The following is a 6,000-nucleotide window of genomic DNA, read 5'->3' on the forward strand; positions in this document are numbered from 1 at the left end:
CTACTGCCATGACTAGACCTGCAGTCATGATTTTGACAAATATCCTCTCCTTTATTCATAAATGTACCAGTTACATAAGTTTAAAAGCAGAGTCAGACAGTTTTGAAACACAATTATCAAAGTAGTTTAACTCAAATGCAGTCAACTTTCCAATAAGAGAATCAACAGGGACTTTATCTTTAGAAATAGATCTCAGTTCTTGAATTGCAAAAACTCTAATAACATATTGTGGCAGTAGAGTTCTAAGCATTTTACTAAGAACAACATCATCATCAATCTTACCTCCAACACTTTAATACCACCTACAACTTCTTTAATCCTTTGACCATATTGTGCAATGTTCTCACCATCAACCATTTTCATGTCATCAAATTTGCCTCTTAAACTTTCTTCTTTTTCTCTTTGTACATGTTCATCTCCTTCATAAATTAAGTCTAATTTCTCCCATACCTCAAATGTAGTTTCTAATCCATGAACATCTATATACTCAGAATCAGATAAAGTAATTATAATTGCTTCCAAGGCTTGAATGTTTTCTTGTTGTTCTTTAAGCTCATCCGGTGTCAAGGGGTTGGTAGTAGGAGAAACATACTTGTTTACCACATGATTCCAATACTAAGCACCCAATCCTTTGATGTATATCTTCATCCGGTCTTTCCATATCCGGTAGTTGTCCTTGGTAAACTTGGTACCCTCCTTCTTCATCATCTTTCTTCAGGATCTTTCCCTCAAGTCGTTAATCTTTCTGAACATAGAGGACCAATTCTCTGATACCGATTGTTAATCTTAGAGGATCGGGTTAATATTGAGATGGGGGGGTGAATCAGTATTAACAAAAATTTCAAACTTAAAACTTGAACTTATAATACTTCACCAAATCACTCATAAACCAATAATAAACTCTTTAACATTACCGGTAATCACTGATAACCAACTGTTAAACTGATTTAACAAAACTTCTCATTAAGTGTTCATCAACGTGCATAAACTAAAAATAAAACATAACAACACATCGGAAACATTCACCACATGAACACCATGTTTTCACGTGGAAACCTAAATAGGGAAAAACCATGATGGGAATTGGTACCCACAAAAATTGTGCACTCTTTTGGAATGCGCCTTGTTAGGAGCCTAGCCCAGTTAGGAGCTTACAAAGATGCCCTGTTAGGAGAAGACACTATTAGAAGTCACCCGGTTAAGGGATTTAGATGATGAGCCTTGTTAGGAGCTGTGACCTGTTAGGATCAATATCACAAGAGGATTTAACACTCAAATGTTGAGCTACCCAGTTAAGGGATTTATAATGTAAGGCCTGTTAGGACCTACCTGGTTAAGGGATTTTGACTGCTACAACTATTAGGGAACAATAGTGAATGATCTGGGTACAACACTTAACTGCTTGCTTGATCAGATCCAATTCTGCACCAAATCTGCTACACTCTAGTAGATCTCTCACACTCTGATTTGACTTCACACTCTTCTCAAAAGCCATCGACACAACAAACATCAACTAAACTGACATAAATAGCCTTTACAAGTTAGTCAGTTACAAAACCCTAAGACTTACAACATAGATCATCACAGATCTTTTACAACCTATTATAGATCATCATATGGATCATTACAATCAATTACAGTCATCCCCTTGATCTGATACTCTTTCAAACCCTTAGCTCATTCCGCTAAGCACTTCACACATTCCCAAGAAATTTGCTCTTTGATCGTGTGAAAACATCATTCAAACACTTCACGCGGTTCAACCAAATCTTGATCTCGATCTCTCCTTCATCATCTTTCTTCAGGATCTTTCCCTTAGCTGTTAAGCTTTCTGAACATAGAGGACCAATGCTCTGATACCAATTGTTAATCTTAGAGGATCCGGTTAATACTGAGAGGGGGGGTGAATCAGTATTAACAACAATTTCAAACTTAAAACTTGAACTTATAAAACTTCACCAAATCACTCATAAACTAATAATAAACTCTTTACCATTACCGGTAATCACTGATAACCAACTGTTAAACTGATTTAACAAAACTTCTCATTAAGTGTTCATCAACATGCATAAATTGAAAATAAAACATAACAACACATCGAAAACATTCACCACATGAACACCATGTTTTTCATGTGGAAACCCAAATAGGGAAAAACCACGGTGGGAATTGGTACCCACAAAAATTGTGCACTCTTTTGGAATGTGCCTTGTTAGGAGCCTAGCCCGGTTAGGAGCTTACAAAGATGCCCTGTTAGGAGAAGACACTATTAGGAGTCACCCGGTTAAGGGATTTAGATGATGAGCCTTGTTAGGAGCTTTGACCTGTTAGGATCAACCTCACAAGAGGATTTAACACTCAGACGTTCAGCTACCTGGTTAAGGGATTTACAATGTAAGGCTTGTTAGGACCTACCCGGTTAAGGGATTTTGATTGCTACAGCTATTAGGGAACAATAGTGAATGATCTGGGTACAACACTTAACTGCTTGCTTGATCAGATCCAATTCTGCACCAAATCTACTACACTCTAGCAACTCTCTCACACTCTGTTTTGACTTCACACTCTTCTTAAAAGCCATTGACACAACAAAACTCAACTAAACCAACATAAATAACCTTTACAACTTAGTCAGTTACAAAACCCTAAGACTTACAACATAGATCATCACAAATCTTTTACAACCCATTATAGATCATCATATGGATCATTACAATCAATTACAGACATCCCCTCGATTTGATACTTTCAAACCCTTAGCTCATCCCGCTAAGCACTTCACACATTCCCAAGAAATGTTCTCTTTGATTGCGTGAAAACATCATTTAAACACTTCACGCGGTTCAGCCACGTCATCATCAGCTTATAAACATAATGTGATCCACCGTCAAACTCAATATCATTACCGGTTATAAGAATTGAATACTGGTTCTTAAACCCTAGCAAAAATACAATAGAAATCATAAGCATGACTTTTGTTAACCAAAACATGATGCGGTTCTGGCCAGATACATATTACAATGATACAAACTCACATACCAAACCACAACACTTCAATCATCAACAATCAACAGATCTAATCAAAACATTTCCTCATTTACCAGTTAAGGTCCTAATTCCCAGTTTCCCATTTCTTTACTGGTAAGGTCTTTCCAATAGACCAAAAAAGACTAATATGACAAAATACAACATACTAAACATCAATTTCCATCAATGACAACGCAAATAACTGATCAAAGTCATCCAATCATGCAAATGCAATCAACATGTACCAGATTATCTTCCTTGATAGTAATGAACACAAATTCATCTTCTAAATTCCCTTTCTCAGACTCATCATATGTCACACCTTTATCAGAAGCATAATAGCATTTCTTTTGATATATATACTTATGTTTAAGCTTGTAAGGCTTATAAAACTTTGACACTCTTTCCTCTCTTTTGGGACAACTAGAAGCAAAATGTCCTATCTTATTGCATGAAGAACATTTCAAAGGTAACTTCCCTTCATACTTATCGGATCCCTTAGGCAATCTTCTGGCAATAAGTGGTTCAAGATCTTCCAATTTTCTTTCACATTCTTCCATCTCTCTCATTTCTCTTTCATATTTGGAAACCCTAGTTGAACTCTCTCCCAGATCATACTTCTACTTCCCGAATACAGTAGCTTTAAATGCAGTCTCAACTTTGCCATGTGATTCTCCAAGTTCACTTAATTCAAAAGCAACAAGCTTACCAACCAACATGTCTCTTGTCACAGTCCAGATCTCATCAATAACAAGAACTTTGTATTTGTAAGCAAGAAGCAAGGATCTCAACACTTTAGCTATAATCTCATCTTCTTCAATGACTCCACCAACACATTTGATGTTCAGTACAAGATCATTCACTTTAGCAATAAAGGATGAAATATTTTCATTTCTCCCATTCTCGGCAACTAATACTTTCCTTTCAAGCTCTGCAATTTAGCAACTTTCACATATTTGTCTCCTTCACACAAGGTTTCTAGCTTCTCCCAAATCTCAGAAGCAATTTGTAATCCCATCGCATTATTCATTTCCGAATCAGTCAGGGCACTCCACAATGATTCTTTGGCTCTTATGTTATGTTTAGCATCCTTGATCTCATCTGCAGTATGAAGACCATTATGAGGAACAATTTAGGGATTCTTTGTTATCCTCCAATAATCTTCTTGTAGACATTTCAAGTGATAGTCCATCCGGTTCTTCCATATAGTGTAATTAATTCCATCAAATCTTGATCTCTCCTTCTTGAAAATAACAATTTCCATCTTGGATCTACTCAAGTGGTCAGGCTTCTTCCAAAGGATCTAGCTCTGATACTAATCGTTGGCAACAACAATGCAGGAAAACTGAGAGGGGGGGTGAATCAGTTTTTCACAAACTTAAAAAAATTAACCTCAACTTCAGAGTTGATCAAGAAAATAAATAGCAAAGATAACCACCACATCAACAACATGCATAACACATAGTGATGAACTTATAAGGCACTGAGAGGGTGGGGGTGAACCAATGCAAGTAAAAACAATACAAATCTGATTATCAATTTCATCAACTTAAAACTCAATAGGCATATAAGAAATAACACCAAGTAAGAAATCACCACATAAAGTATAAACCACATGACACAAGAGGTTATACATGGAAAACCAAAATGGGAAAAACCACGGTGGGAGTTAGTACCCACAAAGATCCACTATCTGCAGTATAGAGATCTGACCGGTTAAGGTCTACAACACTTGGTTAGGGGCACACCCTATTAGGAGAGTCTAAGATTGGTTAAGAAATATACAATAAGGCCTGTGAGGACCATCCCTGTTAGGAGCTACCCACGTTACTAGGATTTGCAAACACAAGTTAATGTGTCACCTGGCTAGAGGATTTAATGACCAGACCTTTTAGGATCCGACTGCACCCTGTTAGGAGTGATCTTGTGAGAGGATTTTATTGCTGCAACTGTTAGAAAGAAAACAAGTTCAAATGATCTCAATATAACACCATCAGTGTTTGATAAGATCTTCTTCAGAACATTACAACATCACATATACTTCATCTCATAATTCCTTTGATCACTACACTATCAGAAAGACGAAATTCGCTAATAATTTCTTGCACATTCAAGCTCATACTCATATATACCTTCATACCTCATCACACATCTTAAAAACATCATTAGGCCGGCTAGAATCTTGGAACAATTCCCCAGGTTCAATGTATCTAGACAATCTTGCATTGCACGCGTTACTTATGTCGGCCACTGACATAACAAATCAAGTTTTGTGTTGTTTTAACGATCTGAGTGATTTTCATCACTACTAGTTAAGTCTCTATCAGAATACCTACTCTGTCAATCAAATCTCGTTCATCCGATTGAATCTAAACATATGGTCATGAACATAACTTCAACTACCGGTCCTCTTTGCTGCTGTAAAACCGCATCATCATATTCTTCATAAATTTCTTGTACCGGTTGTCAGAATATTATTTTGTCTGTCTTTTACCAGTTAAAGTCCTAATTATCAGTTCTGATAAAAATTGTCTCTACTTACCAGTTAAGCCTTATCGGTTGAACTATAGGACTCAGATGACTGTAGAAACATAGTTGCCATCAATGACAACATACAACATAGTCATCATACGACAATCTAATCTCTTTACAAAACATACATGTACTGGTTGCATCAAGCAAACAAACAATTGTTGGTTCAGATCAAATGATCAAATGCCAACACATAGATTTTTGATGTAGAAAACCCAGTTAAGGGAAAAACCACAATGGAAACCTACCCACAATATGATAATACTCTATAGTAGTATGTGTAAATATTTCAATGGGGAATTCACATGTTGTTAATTCTATGGGGATCTGATTAATACTGAGAGGGGGGGTTAATCATTATTAATACCAATTGAAACATTAAACCAAAAACAAACTTATATCAGATTTGAAAATATCTCAACTTCTTTTATCAGATCTAAC

Source organism: Cryptomeria japonica, chromosome 7 (assembly GCF_030272615.1).
Source record: "Cryptomeria japonica chromosome 7, Sugi_1.0, whole genome shotgun sequence".
Classification (NCBI taxonomy): Eukaryota; Viridiplantae; Streptophyta; class Pinopsida; order Cupressales; family Cupressaceae; genus Cryptomeria; species Cryptomeria japonica.